The 20,763-nt window shown below is 33.2% G+C and overlaps 1 long non-coding RNA gene across 3 annotated transcripts in view; it reads right to left on the reverse strand.

The window, feature by feature from the left end:
- Positions 1–20,694, reverse strand: part of LOC116086513 — a 21,517-nt gene extending 823 nt beyond the window's left edge. Inside the window, exons 1-2 of one of the 3 annotated variants that reach the window (XR_004116969.1) lie at positions 20,639–20,694; positions 19,946–20,035 (exon numbers count right to left, since the gene is read on the reverse strand). This is a non-coding gene — a long non-coding RNA (uncharacterized LOC116086513). Of the gene's footprint in view, positions 1–19,940; positions 20,036–20,606 lie in introns of those variants that run through there. The other 2 variants (XR_004116971.1, XR_004116970.1) reach the window with 2 other exon arrangements.
- Positions 20,695–20,763: the final 69 nt, after the last annotated feature.

The raw sequence follows: 20,763 nt of genomic DNA on the forward strand, positions 1-20,763 counted from the left end.
TTTTGTCATTCCAAATGAATTTGGAAATTGCTCTTTCTAACTCCATGAAGAATTGAGTTGGAATTTTTTATTATATCATTTTTAATTGAATACTTCATTTACGTTTTGAATGTTTTCCCTTTTCCAGGTCTCCTCTTTGGAATCTTCCATCCCCTCTCCCTTCCCCTGTCTCTATGAGGCTGCTCCCCAACCCATGCACTCTGTGGACCTCATTGAATCTGTAGATTGCTTTTGATATTATGGCATTTTTACTATATAATCCTGACAATCCATGAGCATGGGAGATTTTTCCATCTTCTGAGATCTTCTTTGATTTCTTTCTTCAGATACCTGAAGCCCTTGTCTTAGAGATCTTTCACTTGCTTGATTAGAATCACTCTAAGATATTTTATACTGCTGTGACTATTGTGAAGGGTGTTGTTTCCTTAATTTCTTTCTCATTCTTTTTATCTTTTGATTAGAGGAAGGCTACTGATTTGTTTGGGTTAATTTTATATCCAGTCACTTTGCTAAAGTTGTTTAGCAGCTATAGGAGCTCTGTAGTAGAAATTTTAGAGTCATTATCATATCATCTGCAAATAGTGATAACTTGACTATCTCCATCCCAATTTGTTTCCCTTTGATCTCTTTTGGGGGTCTAATTGCTCTGGCTAGAACTTTGAGTACTATATTGAATAGGTAGGGAGAGAGTGTACAACCTTGTCTAGTCCCTGATTTTAATGGAATTGCTTTGAGTTTCTCCCCATTTAGTTTGATGTTGGCTATTGGTTTGCTGTATATTACTTTTATTATATTTAGGCTTACACCTTGAATTACTGATATGTCCTATACTTTTAACATGAATGGGTGTTGTATTTGTCAAAGGCTTTTTCCACATTCAATGAGATGATCATGTGGCTTTTTTTTTCTTTGAGTTCATTTATACATTGGATTGCATTGATGGATTTCCATATATTGAGCCATCCCTGCACCCCTGGGATGAAGTTTACTTGTTCATGGTGGATGATCATTTTGATGTGTTCTTGGATTTGGTTTGAGAGAATATTATTGAGTATTTTTATATTGATACTCATAAGGGAAACCAGTTTGTAGTTCTTGTTCTTTCTTGGGTCTTTTTGTTTTTTAGATATCAGTATAACTATGGCTTCATAGAAATAATTGTGTAGTTTTCCTTCTGTTTCTATTTTATGGAATAGTTCAAACAGTATTGGTATTAGATCTTCCTTGAAGGTCTGATCGAATTTGGCACTAAAACATCTGGCTCTGGACTTTGCTTGGTTGGGAGACTTTTAATTAATGTTTCTATTTCTTTAGGGGTTATATAACTGTTTAGATGATTTATATGATCCTGATTTAACTTTGGTACCTGGTGTCTGTCTAGAAAATCATCCATTTCATCCAGGTTTTCTAGTTTTCTTAAGTATAGACTTTTGTAGTAGGATCTGATTATTATTTTTTTTTAATTTCCTCAGTTTCTGTTCTTATGTCTCACTTTTAATTCCTAATTTTTTGTTAATTTAGATACTGTCTCTGTGCCCACTGGTTAGTCTTGCTAAGGGTTTAGCTATTCTGTTGATTATCTCAAAGAACCAGTTCCTCCTTATACTGATTCTTTGTATAGTTCTTTTTGTTACTACTTTGTTGATCTACCTGAGTTTGATTATTTCCTGCAGTCTACTCTTGGGTATATTTGCTTATTTTGTTCTAGAACTTTCAGATGTGTGGTTTAGCTGCTTGTGTATGTTCTCTCCAGTTTCTTTTTGGAAACACTTAGTTCTATGAGTTTTCCTCTTAGCACTGCTTTCATTGTGTCCCATAAGTTGTGGTATGTTTTGCCTTCATTTTCATTGAATGCTAAAATGTCTTTAATTTCTTTATTTCTTCCCTGACCAAGTTACCATTGATTAGATAGTTCTTCAGCTTCCACACATATGTGGGCATTCTGTTTTGTTTTGTTTTTTGTTTTTTGTTGCTGTTGCTGCTGCTGTTGTTGTGGTTGTTATTGAAGACCAGCCTTAGTCCATGGTTGTCCGATATAATACATGGGATTAACTCAATGTTCTTTTTTCTGTTGAGGTTTATTTTGTGTCTGAGTATATAGTCGATTTTTTAAAAGATACTATGAAATGATACTATGAAGTGCTGAAAAGAAGGAATATTCTTTTGTTTGAGGGTGAAATGTTCTATAGATATCTGTTAAATCCATTTGGTTCATAACTTCTTTTAGTTTCACTAAGTCTCTGTTTAGTTTCTGCTTCCATGATCTGTCCATTCGTGAGAGTGTGATGTTGAATTATCTTACTATTATTATGTGAGATTCTATGTGTGTTTTGAGCTTTAGTAGCATTTCTTTTACAAATGGGGTGCCCTTGCATTTGGGACATAGATGTTCAGAATTGAGAGCTTAGCCAGTGGATTTTTCCCTTGATAAATATGTAGTGACCTTCTCCTTTTTTTCTTTTTTTTTTTTTGATAACTTTTGGTTGAAAGTCTATTTTGTTGGATATTAGGATGACTACTCCAGCTGGTTTCTTGGGACCACTTGCTTAGAAAACTTTTTCCCATCCTTTACTCTCAGGGAATATCTGTCTTTGAATCTGAGGTGTGTTTCCTGTATACAGCAAAATGCTGGATCCTGTTTATGTATTCAGTCTGTTATCCTATGTCTTTTTATGTCCTTTGGGGAATTGATGGATATTAGGGACCAATGGTCCCTGGAAACAATTTTAAAGTAATCATTTAATTGGGACTTGCTTACAGTTTCAGCATTTTGCTCCATTTCCAACATGGCAGAGCACATGTCAACATGCAAATATGGTACCAGAGAAGGAGCTGAAAGTTCTACATCCTGATTCACAGACAGGACATCTAGTCTTGGCTTCTGCTTTTAAAACCTCAAAACCTACCTCCAGTGACACACTTTCTCCCACAGGGACACACCTCCTAATCATTTGAAATAGTGCTACTCCTTATGCATTGAAAAATATGGACTTTTGGGATCAATTCTTACTCAAACTATCATAAATTACTCAAACTGGAAAAAAGTCTAAAGTATTTTTTTTCTTGTTTTAAAAATCTCTGCAATATATTTTTGGTGGGAATTTTATTTCATAGCTAAGAATTCTTTTGAAAGATTTAACAGCATGTATAAAATGAAATTTTCACATAGATCTTTATTGTAGTATTTCTTATATCAACTAAAAATGGGAAACAATTGTGAAAAAACAATTGAGCGTTGTCTAGAAACATTCATATAGGGCAATAAATTTCAGTGGAGTTGTAAAATATAGTGACAACTCAATTTTGCTTCTGTCACAGAGGTCTCTCCATTTTTTATGGAGCTAAATAAACACAAAAGTATAATACATATACTTTATACTTTGCAAATAATAGGGATGACTAAAAAATATTTGTTTTTATTGTATTGCCATTAAAACTATAGAATGTAATATAAATCCTAAGAGAAATTAAAATTCCAGATTTTTGCTGAAAAGAGTTAAAAATGTTAGAAAAAAATATGTGTTGTAAACTTGGCTGATGGGAGACAGGTCTCTAATTGCAGCACTCTGGCGGCATAGGCAGGAAGATATTGGTGTTTGATGCCAACCTGGTCGACAGAGAAAGTTTCAGGTCAGTTGAGGCTAAAAAGAAAAACCCTGTCTCAGAAGCCTTAGAAAGGTGCGAAATTGGATCCAATAAACAGAAATACCTCTCCAACTTTCTATTGTAAGCTTTTAATTTGAATTGTTTAACAAGTTGGATCCATTCATATGAACATCAAGGCAGCTTATATTGATTAAGATTTCTGCTTAGGAATTAGATCCCAAGATTTTGGTATCCTCTGCCCTTTCTCACTGAAGACTCTACACATAGCTGCTAAAAGGTAAATCTAAGGAATAACAGATTGATAGTAAAATGCTGAATATGTACTAATCTTATTGCTAAACTCATATTATATAAGGTTGTATTCCACAATCCTTTTAATATTTTAAAGTCTTTAAAACAACCACATATAAACAGTGAATACGTGAAAGGATTTGCAAACTAGAAAGAAGCATGTTTCTGAATAGGATGACAAAGCATATCCTCTGGTAACATCGCAATGACTGAAGTTTCCCTGTGTGTAATAAAGTTTCTCTTTCAAGCTTTCACTAACACAGAGGCATTGTAACAAAGCATTCATGATAATTACAGTTTCATTACCCTATCCAGCACATGGGCTACAGCCTCCTTGAAAACATCAGTGACGCTATAGGAGCTTATAGCTGAAGACAATGGAGTGTACAGTTAGATTTTAATAATTTTCCCAGAAGGAATCAGCAAAGAAATTTCCACATTGGAGAAGCTTTGAAAAGAAATTAATTTAAAAAGTTGTTGGCTATATAGGGGAGAAATTTGAAGGAGTGATTTTAGCAATAACTTATTTTAAGTCAGATTAATCATTTGGGATGTCTAGGTAGCAGCAAGTAAAATTCACGGTGCTTAAAAGGTAAGACAGTTACTCAATGCAGGACTTTGAAAAACAAATGAAGATGTATATTAATAAACATGGAGTAAAGACTATAATTCATATGTTTTGACAAATATTAAACATCAATTTAAGGTAGTATGTTCAAGCATATCAATTTAGTAATATTTTTCTGTCTCCTCATAGAGTTATAAAGAACAATCACTGTAAAATAAGTTTTATTTTCTAATTTGCATTTTATCTATTATTTCTTAAGTGAGTTCCATCAACAAAAGGGAAATGAATAGTATAAAAAGAGTTAAAATGTACAAAATTTAGACCTCAGTTATCATCTTTTTGAGATTCAAAAGGTATATTCTATGTTTATTAAAATATTTTATTACCTTACCTTAATTAAAATATTTTATTAGTTAATTTAGAAAAGAAGGATTTGTCTTTGAACTAGATCACAATCTCATTACTGTTTTCTAAAATCAGAATTCAACTCTAAGTAAGCATTATTATATTTTAAATTTACAATTCAGATCAATAGTTTTTTATTGAGAATCACATGATATTGTTAAACATTTACTATACTGATATTTTAATGTGACTCTAATAATCACTATTATTCTTCCACTAAGTTTGCTTAGAGCATGCTAACTTGTTCTATATAATGTATTTGGCTTCTATAATTTTCTTTTGATATTTTAATTTTCTTTTAAAGTATTTTCCCCAAATAAGAAAAGTATTTCAAATATTATTATCATAACATTACTTAACATAATTTTAATAGATCTGTCACTCTGTTAATGGGTTGACAGATCAATCAACTATAATCTGCCTAAAACGACTGTACTTGTCTTATCCCATTTATTACCAATATATTGTTTGTAGGTGAAGTCCCACCTACTTAAGAACTAAGACTGAACATTGCATTATATGTTGATCTCGAATGAGTTACTCCAACTTGTTCTTACATCTATTTTTCAAATGTTAAATCACGAAAATGCAGCCATATTTATTTTACTGCATACAATAGCCAAAAATTCACTGCAGATACAATATCTGGACAATTTATTATTGCAGCTGCCTGCAGCTGCATAAGATCGGGTCTTCTGGAAGAGGCGTAAGAGCCTAAAAGAATAAAAAATGGGACCGAGGCATGGTGGTGCTTTCAGTCTGCCATGTATATTTCAACTGAAAAACAAGCAGGCAAGCAAAACCCCATCTTCAGTCAGCCAACATCCCATGGCCCAATCAGCATCTTCATCTTTGGTCTCTGGAGGCAGGAGTTCCAATGTGGCAGGAACTTGGAGAGAGGAGTAGTTGTTTATGGCAAGCCAAGGTCTAAGACAGCCAGCTCCTGGCTGGGAAAGGGTCATAGTTCCTCCATATTTATTTACTAAAAATTAGCTGGCCTTGGGCATATTTATGCACCATAGTCCTGCCTGGGGATTATGGTGGCTTGGCGGCCATACGTGACTGCAAATGAGGATTATATTTGACCTTACCCTGGTATTATCAATTTCTATTCAGTAAACATCAATGCTGGACCTCCCTCATTATCTCTCAACAATGCTGGAGGCAATTATTCTGAATGTGTAACATTCCCTATGAAATTCTAAGCCAGGGTTCAGCTAAGATGTAGGAACATAATGATCAGTCAGAAAACAACTTCTAATTTCATTTAGCTATTATAGTAAATCATATCCTGGTAGGCACCTAGCTCGTGAGACCTTCCATCAACTAACACAAGGACAAATCTGGGCCACCTCTGAGATGCCAAGGAATGAATTCCAGGAGGCTATCTTCTTTTGAAGCTATATGCCTCAGATTTGTGGTCAAGCCTTCAAGTCTGACACGCTGATTTCCCTGGAGTGACTGTGACATTTAGATGAAGTTCCAGAATGTCCCACCTCATCGTGGCTAGGGATCTAAAATAATAATAGTAAGCAAGATTCATACTCAACCAGGTCCAAGGGATTCAATGCATTTAGATTATTTTTTAAATCACTGGCTAATTCATCAATGTTCCAAGTATCAAAATAATTTTTGCTAATGTCTGAAATTTCTGCCTTTAATTGTTCCATAACATGAGAAATATCTGTATCTTTCCACACTCTCTGCAAATGGGCCTTAGTCTTTTGAAATGAAGCATGACACTTAGTAGCTAGCCTAACTCTCAAATAACATACCATACAGATAAGAGAAACAAGCTATAGGGGAGCTAGTTTAAGCTTTGAGTTTCGTTAAAACAATCATAATAGCAGCAAGTCCAAACAGATCTGGTTGAACAGCAATAGCATTAGCAGCTCTTGTTGCAGTCTGTTGTGGATGCAGCTTCTCCATTTCTACTGTCAGTGTCTGTTCTTCTGTGCACGCCATTGTGAGCAGGAGAGGCAGAACCAGTTGGACCAGTCTGTCTTGGATCTAGATTGGAGACTCTGTATTCTTGGACAAAAAGACAAATACACTCCCTCTTCTTGAGGTGATTAAAACATCTGGGACTTTCTAGGCACCAGTTAAAAGATTATTCCATTTCACCTAGGCATAATTTTCATAGAGTTCTTTGGCATCTAAATTTTTAAAATTAAAAAGCATGACTTAAACAATGTGCACAGGGATATAATTCTCCCTTTTTTGTTTAAAAGCCAAATTTTTCAGAGTGCAATGTGCACATTCAACAATTGCTTGTCTCTGAGAAAATTAAGAAATCCCAGTAATATGGGCAACATTAATTTGTTGACAAAACATCACAAATGCTTGACTGTAATAGCAAGTTCCATAATCTGTTTCAATCTCATTAGGAACACCAAACATAGAAAATTAATGTAGGCAATGATTACATTTTTTGTTGCTTTTCCTGTTAAGGCAATTGCAACTTGAAAGCTTGAGAAGGAATTAATAGTCACATATGTATATTTTACTTTTAATTTTTAAGTCAGAATTATACTTTAAAAATGCCAAATTATCATAAGTAATTATAAGCTCTGATATATACATGTACACATATATCAATATACAAATTGAGGCTTAATTTTAGTACTTGATAAATAGTGACTACAGTACATAGTTTAATTATTTGTGCTAAACATATGATCCAATCACATATACTTTTCTTCCATATAAGAGTTGTAGATATATTTTTTATGGGATGCATACATAAATTTACAGGAAATATAAAAGCATGTATACAATCTAATGTTAACAACCTGTCTATTTTGGACAATTATCAATTTTGCCTAAAATCTTTAATAGGCCAAATATCAATTAATATTTTGTAATAACCAATTTAATTACTGTGTGAAGCAAGAAATAGACATCTCATCAGGTTTTTAAGAGATGTTTTCAAAAATATATTTCAGATTTAATTATGTAATTTTTATTAATATCACCACAACTTCATAATAAGATGAATATATATTAATGTTCCCTTTAGCCAAAGAGTTGCTGTGGGCATATTCAAAAACCTAAACATTTGGTTACAATTGATAACAATTGTTTACAGAAGCTTTCTTTACCTTCTGCAAAAAATTTTGAGTCTCTCAAGGCCTAAGTCCTGTGGTGAGCTTAAGGTAAGGTCTTGTCAAAAGAAACTTGAAATACGTAACTCATCTTTTTTTACTTAATACAACTTTTCTTGACATAACTGAGGCTTAAATATTGAAATAGATATTGCCTCTGAAACTTTTTCTACAGCAACTAATACTCGTTTTTAAAGCTCATGATATAAGAACAAAGGTATTGAAATTCCCTAATAGAGGGATTAGTTAATAATCAATGTACTCTGAAAAATTCAAAGTCCTAGCCTCTTGTACTGAAGCAGAGACAAAAAAAAAAAAAATACCAAATATTAGGCTTTTAGCCATTTTTTAAAGGCAAAATTTTCTAATGATTACAAACTCACTAGAAGCAAAATCTTTAAAATTACCAGGATGTAGAGGGAAAAACATCCTTTTAAGTATACAATATAGCTTTATATGAAATAGTCAGGCCAGATTTTAATGCTTTTATACATCTTACGGCCTCATTGACCTTTTTTTAAAAGTTATTTTAGATCCATGATAATGTTGTTTCTAATTAATAAACTGTAGCCAATGGAACTCTGTCAATTTTATCCATACTTCTAAAATTATTTTGTAATATTAAACCATAACCATAACTTTCCGAGAGCAAAACCCCACTTTAAAGAATCTGCCCTCTTTAAAATCAATATCTAAAACACTACATCTATTATGAACAGCAAAAGCAAACAAAATGGCAAAAAGTGCTTGTATTCATCCAGCGAGGGCAGGGCGGCCTGTCATTTGTGCAATTTTTCCTGCTGTCTGTCTGTTGGTCGTGACCTCACGGCCAGCATCTCGGAGGCATAGTTGTTTGTGGCAAGTCAAGGTCTGAGACAACCAGCTCCTGGCTGGGGGAGGGTCACAATTTATGAACAGAACAAAATATTAACTAACAGTCATATTTTGAAAGACAAGATATTTACTAGAGCCCAATCAAAAAGTAACAAGTGTCATTTTTACAATTTTTTCTAACATTTTAAAAATAGTATTAAAATTACATTCATTTATTGTTCAATCTAATGAAAATATTTAAGAGAAAATTACAATTAACTACCTTGAGGCTACTTGTTTTTCTGATCGAATTAAAAGTTACAAACTAATAAAGCATTATTTGAAATTTAACAATTTGAATTGTTTTTTTAATTACTATTCTACATAGGTAAAAATGTTTTATACTTTTGCTGCTACCTACATATAGTGCATAAAATGTATAATTTCTACAAACAAAATAAGGTTCAAAATGCACTGATCATTTAAAAAGTATATTCTCTTACTTTCTCAGTCTAGGACAATATGTAAGTATTGTATACCTCTACTGATCACTCATAAAACATAAATCACTATTATTGTTTTCATACTTTAGTTTGTATTTCAGCACAACCATGCTCTATGAAATATTTCATGATTCTATTTTCTTGTTTAAAGTTTGTTTCCTGAGTTGTTTCCAGTTGAGTGTTCATAGCTTGATGTAGATTGTCCACTTGTTTGAGTTACAATGTGGCCATGGTGGCCTGAATAGAATGATTTGAATGAGGAATGCTTTCCACAGCTGTGTCTTCCATATACAACACTTGGTCCCCAGCTGGCACCACTCTTTGGTAAGATCTTGTAAACTTTAGAACTAGAGACTTACTGATGAAAGTGCTGCGGGAGCAGGCTTTGAGAATTTATTGCTTCATCCCCACTTCCTGCTCTCTTTTTCTGCTTCCTGTGAGCCCTTGCTGTAATGCTACTCCCACCTTTACAAAGTCTATCCCTCTATATCATAAACAAAAATAAACCCTTTCTTCCTTAAGTTGTTTTTGATCTTATTTTTCCCCATGGCAACAGAAAACTCACATATATCAGGTTTTAAGTCAAGCACATCAAAAAATTATGAACATAGTGCTTGGTAAACCTAAAAAAATAATAATAGAAAGAAAAACTTTCAACGGATACATCAGTTACTACTAATTATAGAAATTCTTGGCACAACTTAGTTTTTGTTGTTGTTATCATCGTTTTTATTTGCTGTTTATTTTGTTTTGTTGGTGTTGTGGTTTTTTTTCTCTCCATTCTATCTTGGGACTCATGGTTGGACTCTCATCTTGATGACTAAAGAATAGAACAATTCAGTACTAGAGAACTGTTTAGAGTTAAAAAAGATGTTCCTTTCAGGTAGGATTGCTTTATCAAAGTATTATCAATGAAATATACATATTGTTTCATATATCACATAAACCAACGACAAGTTTGTGGGAGTTCAAAGTGTGGTTAGTCAAACCATGTGTTTATCTCGGGATGTGATATTGAAGCTTCTTTCGGCTGAGAAATAGGACATCTTCTTCCATAGTTCTCTAGAAGAATGATGGGAGTCATGGGAACAAAGTTCTGAACTATTTAAAAGCATGGTCACCTAGCTCCACCTTCAGAGGTCTATAGCAAACAAATGTCTTTTTCCATTAAGTTCTAGGGACACTCATAGAAATAAATCTCCAATAAGACTAATCCTACAGTTATTAGATTTTCAACCTCCATAAAGCTATTCATCAGAAACACAGACAGAATGATACACAAAATGACATGTTAAAATTAAAACAATTACAGCAATTCAAAGTGAACTATTAAGAAAATCTAGTCATCTACACTTTCCCACACATATCATCAGCTTAGGCTTTTTTAGTGTTTCCAATGACTGCTTAAATTGCAATGGAGATTTCCTAAAAATTATACTAAATTAAAATTGATAAATTCCTTTGGGATGTTAATCATCAATATTCACTTCAAAAAATCAATTTTCAAAGTTAACCGAAATGCCTATTAAAGTCTTAAGCACTGGTGATATTTGTTAGAATAAAAAGGGATTCAAGATAAGCCATAATTGCTATTGTGCTGAAATATGGAGATATCAATTAATTCATAATCTAAAGGTAAGTACTGAGTAAGGCTACACAGAAATGCAAACAAAGTGAGCACTCTGTCAAACAAAATCTGAACATTCTTGTTGTCCTTTAACAGAACAACTATTCAGCACATGCCATAACCAAACTTTCAAAATGACAGACATTTCAAATGTACCTGATTTCTCTCTGGAATTCTTGACATACTTACTGTTGTGAAGCAGATAGGTTAAACATGTTATGACCATAATAAGTGTATGGTGAATTTCAAGTAATAAAAGTAAACAGCCAAAGTATTATTTTATTTATTTTTTCTTTTATTTTTTTGTTGATTTAACTTTTATTGCATTTTGATGAGAAAAGATACATGATTTCAATTTATCTGAAATTGTTAACATTTAAAATCATATTTTAAGTAAATAGAATTAAATCACATTCTTCTTTTCCTTTTCTACTCCAACTCCTCCAAAAGACCCCCCTTCAATTCCTACAATACTTTTTATATCATATTCTTTAAAATTTATAACAATAAAAATGAATATTATAAAAGTTGTTTGATATAAAACAACAATCAATTTAACAGTCTTATGTAGATGCTTGTCTACAGTACTGAAAATACAAACTTTTTTCTCAATATAAATTTTAAATATCTCCAAACATATTAACTGTATATTTTAAAATAATACATCACTACTAGTATTTTTATAATGAACATAAATATATAAAGTCTTTTTCTTTTATATTTAGTAGAGCTTAAAATCGTTGCTCTTACTGTGGTACAAGGCCAAAATAAGAACAATTTTTAGACATTGTATTTTATTGTAATAAGGCTGTACTGCAAAGCAAATGCATCACCAAAGGATTTTACCTCCGTTGTAGGTAAGCTGAGAGTTGACAGTTCGGCTGTGCCAAGGAATGAATTGTAGGTATAATTTGGATACAGACTTCCTGCTATGGTCAAAGCTAATTGACTTGAGTGAGTGACTTTATTCTCAGCCCACAGAGAACAGATTACATTCATTTTTGAAATGGTGTACGTCAAACTAAGTAAAAAGAATGTTTCCTTTATCAAGTAATACACAAGTATTATAGGACTCTATTCTGTCTCTAGTATGAAGGGGAAGTTCATGACATTAGCACAGATCTAAATAGCTACTAGGATTTCAAAATATCTTCTCCATAAGACCAACTTACTCAGGGCACTTTCTTGAGAACATTTCTCCCAAGTGACCATAAGCAGCAAGTGGAAATACAACAGATGTCACCAGGGATGCTGGGACTTTTGTTCATTACCAGTTTATCAAAATTGTTAATAAACACTTAAATCTGTATTTTGGTTTCCTGGTGATCCAAAGAAATTAGGAAACAAAAACTGATAAAAATAGATATATTTAAATTTTAGTCAGATGAAAAGTATCTAATTTTCTGATAAAACATGAGACAAAGACCAGAATATATAAAAATTTAATTTTGATGTAACATCAGTGGTCCTTTCTATGGGAGAAAATGACTAAGAAACAGATTGCCCTCATTGTTTTCACTCATTGTTACTGACATACCATTTCTGTCCTTGAAGAAAATGGTATAGACATCTGATCTTAGATAATTATTGTTGAAAGAAAAGGGAGTCTCAGAAATTTTATGACTTAATAGATATAACATCTCTACCTTTCTAGGGCTTTCCAAAGATGTTTGTGTGTAAAATATTTTTTCCTTGTTAAATATATAATTGAAGTACTATAGAGGAAATCTTCAGATCCAAGACTCTTGCTTATCTACACATCTTGAACAATAAATCTGAAAATGGTTGCTATGTTTTTGTATATTTTAATATGTTATGAAATTGAAAGGAAAGATACAGTATTGCGTAGTTTCTTTTTTAAACATTCTAAGCCTTTCATGAAGATTTTGCAGACACAAATTTTTATCATTTTTCTTTAAAATTCACAAGGAACTAATCGAAATGTCAAATACAGAAGTAAATTTTTTCATACACATAAATACTGGCAACATAATCCTTAAGACATCTAGATTGCACATAGGACTCCATAACCAATATGGCATTCTTCCTTGCCATTGTTACCAGAAGAATATGAACAATAATGTTCTGAAAAAGAGTCAACTCTCTAATAGTTAACATCAGTATAATCATGCTTGGTCATTTAAAGTGCATATAACAATTTTCTACATACCTGATCACAATAATTTCAATTCTGCTTTCTAACACAATGTCCTAAGAAATTCTTCAATCCCCTCCCACCTCGTTTTATACAATTTTGTGTCTAGAATTCATATATTAAGTCCTGTCATTCTACATGTAAATACTGAGAATAGAATGCCATTATGAAGAAACAATAAGGAAGAAAAACCAATCTAAGAGAGATTTTTCAATTCAATTTTTTCAATAAATTATAATATGACCTCATCATAATGAGGGTGAACATTATAGCTTAATTATGAAATGAGTATTTAGGAAGTATAATTGGGGACTAATCAAAATAACAATGACCCAAAACATTTTAAATTAGAGACCATGAATATGAAACATCAAAATTATAGAAATCTTCCTATTTTTTTCAGTACTTTACTCTTCTTGAGATAAATTGAGGAATGCAAAGAGCAATAATATAGATGATGATGAGACCCACTTTAGTTTTCAAGTCATTTATCCAACTACTAGTTTCTAAATTTGACCAGCTAGACATTTGGTAAATAAAATAAAATAAAATAAAATGTATTCTGTCCCACCATTGAAAGATGATAGTATAGTTGAGAAAATATCTTCAAAAATTTTTGTAAGTTATTCATTAATTTTCAATGAAAAATACTTTTTTCAAAGAAAATTTAATTTTTTAAAAAGTTCTAGGTCTTGGTGAAATGAATTAAAAATGTCAGTTATAGGTTATTCTATATTAGCTTCTATTGCTATGCTAAGAAAATGACCAAAAGCAACTAGGGGAAAGAATGGTTTACTTCAGCTTAACTTTGTCTATCACAATGGAAAATCAGGTCAGTAACTTGAGGTATGAAACTTGATACAGGATCTGCACAGAATGGGTGTTGCTTATTGGCTTGCTTCCCAAGGATTGATCAGGCTATTCTCTTACAGACAACAGTTTCTTATAACACAGGCATCTCAGTGATGGCAGCATCCTCTGAGAACTGGGAACTCACACAACACTCATGACTCACAAAAATGCCCTACAGACTGTCTACAGACAAACTGATGGAGCGGTTTCTCAACTGAAGTTATTTTTCTCACATGACTCTAGATTTTGTCAAGTTGACAAAAATAACTAGAACACTAGTGATATTGTATTATTGCAATTTTCACACATCACTATTGAAAATGCAAAATAAACTATTTTTTTTCTTGCTGATAAATACTAAGCAAATTAAACAGGCCAACCACTATGCATGTTATGAGATTATGTAGACATATTCTAAAAGAACTCTAATAGAAGTCATATCTAAACACAGTAATCTAAATTAAAATGTTGAAATATATGTTCCTCTACTCATGTATCATTATTATGTGTTGTCTGGTGAAGATGTAGCATTAAAGTAGAATGTGTTTGGGTTTGGTGACTGCATAGGGATGGATGGGGCAGTCTCTGGACATGTATCCTCTAGTCTCTATATTTTGTCTCTGTATCTTCTGCATGGGTATTGTGTTCCCCCTTCTAAGAAGGACTGAAGTATCCACACTTTGGACTTCCTTCTTCTTGAGCTTCATGTGGTATGAATTCTATCTTGGGTATTCAGAGCTTCTGGGCTAATATCCACTTATCAGTGAGTGCATATCATGTGTGTTCTTTTGTGATTGGGTTACCTCACTCAGTATATTTTCTAGTTTTATCTATTTTCCTAAGAATTTCATGAATTCATTGTTTTTAATACAATTTAGTACTGAGTAGTACTCCATTGTGTAAATGTACCATATTTTCTGTGTCCATTCCTCTGTTGAGAGGTATCTGTGTTCTTTCAGAAGCCAACAAGTGTTTGCTGACAGGAGCCTGATATAGCTGTCTCCTGAGAGGCTCTACCAATACCTGACAAATACAGAGATGGATACTTGCAGTCAATCATTGGACTGAGCACAGGAACCCCAATAGAAGAGCTAGAGAAAGGACCCAAAGAACTGAAGTAGTTTGCAGTCCATAGGAGGAACAACAATATGAATCAACCAGTACCCCCAGAGATCACATGGTCTAAACCACCAACCAAAGAGTACACATGGAGGGACCAATGGCTCTAGCCGCACATGTAGCAGAGGATGGCCTTTTGGCCATCAATGAGAGGAGAGGCCCTTGGTCCTGTGAAGGTTTGATGCCCTAGTGTAGGGGAAGGCCAGGACCAGAAAGAGGGAGTGGGTGGGTTGGTCAGAAGGGAGTGGGGGGGAAGTGATAGGGGGTTTTCAGAGGGGAAACCAGGAAAGGGAATAACATTTGAAATGTAAATAAAGAAAATATCTAATAAAAAATTAGAAGAATGTGACAGATAGTGAGGTGTTAAGGATTCCATGAAAAACCTCACATATTAAAATAAGAGAAAGAGAAAAAAAGGGAGGAAAACTCCTCAATAGAGGTTAACCAAAACCAGCTCTTCATAATGGTGAATGCACAGAGACACACCAGCATGTCCTGAATTGCCACATTCACTCCAGTAGAGTCTGCATGACAGCAGTCCCTGAGGCAAAAAGCTTCAAATAAGTTAGTCTCCTGGAGCCCTTTTGGCATTTCCTATCTCAGAAGTGGTCCAGATTTGTCCTTGAAATAGTCAATGGAGTGTCTCACATGCTTTCTTTCTGTATTAGGTGTAAAGGTGCCCTCATGGAATGATTTGACTAAAAGTTACGCTAAACTAGACTTTGCTTTCTGACCTCCACCAATGTCCCAACATCCTAGTCTAGGCTGAGCTGAACCTCGGGCCTGGAATTTTGTAAAGAATGTTACCCGTTCAGACTAATTGCCTCCAGCATTGTTAGGGAGATAGTGAAGGAGGTCCTCCATTGAAGTTTACTGAATAAGAGTTAATTATCCCAGGGTAGGTTCAACTAAGAATCCTCATTACAGTCACTTATGGCAGACCACATTAGAATTGATGCTGAGTCACTCCCAGGAATTAGATTTTTTTTCTTTTTTTTGTTCTAGGTAAGGTCAGCAATAATGGAACCCCTAGGGCATACTTCTGCTAGCTCAGAGGATTAGCATAGTGGGTGTTTACTAAGGACTGGTTGGCCATGGGCTATACAATAGACTGGAATGGAAACTATTTGCACCTGGCTTCTAAGATTAAAATGACCTTAGATAAGGCTGACTTTCTTTCAGTTGTAACCTGCTTAGTTCCTGTCAATTTACATGTATATACTTTTCTATAGAACCATAGTTGCTTGAATTCTGTGAGCAAATTATCAAACACTGTGGAAATCCTGGACATGAGATCTATCTCTAATATAAATATGCTCTCTGGAGTCCCATTGCTTGTGACCAACTTCTATTGTGAATACATTCAGGAGATTGGAGCCTTTAAATATCTAGAGTCTTAAAAGTATCATAATTAATAATACATCCAAATTGGTATCTGATTATTGAAAACTTGGCTGGTAGTTTTTGGAGGAAAGGTGGGAAGGCACTAACACACTTAGAATTGCAAGCATAAATAGAACATTTTTTCTTCAGGAAAAATTTACTTTTCAGAATTAAATATTTTTATGAGAAGTCATGGTGATTAAAATAGATATATACACCTGAAAAATTTTGTCTTCTTAATTTTTATCTCTGTGTGTATGTTGTTCTGTCTTTATCTTTGTCTATCTCTATGTCTCTCTCTCTCTCTCTCTCTCTCTCTCTCTCTATTTCTTCTACTTTTTCTCAATCTCCCACATGTGTATTAGTTATTGAGCTACATTTGTTATTTGTTCTTTTAGCATAAAGTAGAAATACATTTTGGTGCATTCTAGTCATAACCTATTTCTAATATTATAAGAAAAAAATGTAAGAATTACTTAAAGCATACATTAATACCATTATTATACCAGATAAAACACCATTAAAACAAACTGATTTCCTGTATTTGCAGTTCAATGCCATTAAAAATATGCCCTGAGCTTTCAGGGCAGTGTCAGCATACCAGAGAGGCTAATGGCAAATGTTTTTGGCATCCTCCATCACACCATGCCCCTCTTTTCAGCCTAGTTCTCTCAGAGCAGAAAGGCTGTATTTGAGTAAGTAAAAATCAGGACAGTTGAATTTTGAAGACAGTGTATATTAAATTGTGAAATGGTTATAGTATCTTTCATTTGTATAGAGAGGAGAGAATTGTTAAGTTAAGATTTAGCACCTTTTCTTATTTTCCAATAGTGCACAGGACACAGCTCTGGGCTTTGTTTGGCTGCTGATTTTTATTTCCTTATGAATTTACAAGCTGCTTGCTGTTAATTAAAGGCATCTTTCTAAATATAATTTGCATATTGCAACATCCTGAAATATAAAATGTTGGTATTCAGAGGACATTATTTGGCAGGGGAAAATAGCTTCAACTTCTCTATTCCTAGTATTCAAAGATGCAAGATACACGTAGTCATACACAGTTCTAATGTTAGCTGGTTCCATCATTTCTTGTCATTTTATCAACTGCATGTCTCTTTCTTTTTCACTTTAATAATTGGGAGAGGACTTTCATTTTTTTCCCACACAGTACGCCTTTTATTTCCTATAGTAATATGTGGAAAATTTTAATTACATTCTCTTTTTGGTTTCTTTCCATCTGTCTCAATTACATCTACTTTCATTTTTTGCTTTGCATCCATCTGTATAATTATCATGTATTTTTATCAGAGTAGATTATACTTCCTCCTTTAATCTAAGGGTATGTGAAAAATGGCATGTAATTACTCATTACTTTTGATATACAAAGTGCTGTCAACCTTTATGCTTGGCTTTTTATAGATTCTACATTTATTTTACTTAATTGCATATTGTGTCACCATTAGTTGAAGGATACAAACTAAATATCTTTAGATTTTTATTTTCACTTCTGATCATTAGGCTTCCTGATTAATTACTGTAAATGTCAGTGGTCAGTGCATAGGTTCTTCTCTGCCTAAAAATGCAATTCTACCACAAAAATGAAACCAAAGGGATAACTTTTCCTTTCTCGGTGAAACTTTTGTTCCTAAGGACTAGGATCAGAAAATGAGTACTCTTCTGCGTTTGTAATTGGATCGGCAATAATATCACAGGCATTGTTGGAGCAACTGATCTTAACTCTATTATATCTGCTTTATCTCCTGCATTACATTTAAGCAAGTTTCTTAACTTAGTCTTTGTCCATGTCTGCATTGGTACCATGAACTGTAGATGACTGCTATTTGCAAGCATAGTGTTACTTGGAACCTGGAGTTAAGGCAGGAGTTTTAAGTAGAATATGAGCATAATGAAAGTTGTAGATATTAATATATAATATAAACAATATTCTTATATCACTTAAACTATCTATAATTCAGTTGCATACATCTATGTTGAGAAAGGTAATATGGCAATTTAACAATGCTAGAACATCCTGTGCAGTTAACTTAGTTCTTAACATTCTACTCCCTCATCTTTAAATTGACTAGAAGGCTAACTTTGAGGATCAGCTTAAAATCTGAAAATAATCCATAGAGACAGCATATACAATCACAAATAGATCATGGAATTTATTTTTACTTCTTTTCACCTTTCCCTACTTTATTATTATAAAAAGTATCCCAATTAATAATGACTTCATCCCCAATATGATTAGAACCCTATAACCTACTCCATATAGATTCATCACTCTGTTATAGAAATCACATAATTCTAGGTAAACAGAGAAAAGATAACAACCTTTTATTGTGAACCTTTCTGACTTATTCATTATATAGATATATCAATCTGAATAAATTCAATATGATCTTCCAATGATTTCTTAAATATCTCTATCTAGCCCAATAAGAGAAGAAGTGGTAAAAAGGGACAGAAATTTTGAGTTTCTGGGAAGTTATCAACTCTGAATCATATTCATGGATTTTGATATCAAATGTACCAGTAATTTTCTAGTGAACCATGAGCAAGTTACTAGAAATCAGTGTGTCTCAGTGTTCTTCTTTTAATCAGAAATGTCTACTCCACCTCCTAAGGAGATTACTGAGAAGTTAAAAAACATAATTACTGACTTGCTGAGCACAATGCCTAGCATGTGGACTCAGTCTAATTAGGCTGCTATTCTTTCATTCTGAGTATTCTTAAATATTTAAATTATAGGTAAATCAGAGATTTATGATTACGCAATTAAATTAAGATTATTTTTTTGCTAAAAGATAATGAAAACTTAACTCCCTGTGTATGGCAGCATTTATTTTTAGTTTTCAATCAGAGGTAGATGGCTTCTACTATCAAGAAATATCACATTGCATTATCTTTTTAGTTTTTGACAATTGTATGGTCAGAAATGTTTGGATTTATAGGATGAATAAAACTAATTCCAATATTTTTAATACATTTCAGGAATATTCACATTAAGTGTTATGACATATTTAAAAATAAAATAACCTTGATAGCCATAGAAATTATATTTTATTTTCAAATTTGAACATATGTATATATATATATATATATGTATAATATACCATTGTTTTATATTTTGCATTGTATACATAAATATGAATTTTCTTATACAAATAGATCACTTTCTAGGCTATCCAACTACAACAAAAACAAAACTTTGAAATTTAGTTGTCAGTATTATTATTTTCTATTGAAATTTCCTTACCCTGGCTTGCAGTTGTCCATCTTCATGATTATCCTTTATATTCTAGTTGTCAATATTCTAAATTATTTTTCATTAGTGACTAGTTTCAGTGCAATAAGTTCCACCCTAATGAATATATTAACTTAATCATTTTAGCTTAATTATTATGGCTAACATTCTGTATTTAAATAATCAGAAATATCAAGCAAGATATTAAAGTAGAAAATATTACAGTGTAATGTCAAAAAATAATATTAAATTTATAGAAGAAACTCAACTCAGAACTCAGGCTTTAATTCCTGTCAAAGCAGATCCTGTAACAATATCAGGAGTCACTAAGTTGGTTATCTTCTAAGATAGGTCATCTTCTGAAGAGGAATTGAGATAGAGACAAAGAAGAAAATGAATAGAGCATTAGTTAACTAATTGTAATTGTCTAAATGGGACTTATTTGTAGCATGACACTGATGAAGGCTCTATCAGCCACATTAGAACAAATCTTTAAGAAGCTAGGAAGGGGGCAGGGAGAGACACCAAAGTGACTAGCACCAAAGGCTCCAACAGAGGACCTGTAACTATTGAAAGTCAAAACTTCACATTTAAAAAGTATAGCTGCTGGGGGCCCCAGCTTGGGTGAGAAAGAGAAATTATACAGGCTGGAGTTGGGGCTGAGTTCCCAAACTTCAGGGCATCTAGATACTGCTAGGAACCAAAAGGCACAAGGAGTTCCAAATCAAGGATCCCATGGGGTGTGGTAGGGAGAATCCGGCTTAGCTCAGGGTGACTGTCTGGAGTAAGGAGGGGCCTTCTGCTGGAGACTTGGTGGAAGCAAGAATCTGTATAAAGAAGGACTACCCCTACTATAATAGTGGTTCTTGATGAGAGGGAAAATTCTTACTTGTCTAAACTGATTATTCATAGTGGGAAATGGATACATACAACTTACTCAGGGTTGAACAGATATTAAATACCTTCTGCAAGGAGGATGTCTCTGAAGGCCTACTTGTTGGCTAAAACCTAAGGACTGGCCCATCTAGATACCATATTAGCATATAGAACTCTGGGCTCTGTGTTATGTGACAAGTTGTCACAATCC

This window comes from Mastomys coucha, unplaced genomic scaffold (genome assembly GCF_008632895.1).
Source record: "Mastomys coucha isolate ucsf_1 unplaced genomic scaffold, UCSF_Mcou_1 pScaffold12, whole genome shotgun sequence".
NCBI lineage: Eukaryota > Metazoa > Chordata > Mammalia > Rodentia > Muridae > Mastomys > Mastomys coucha.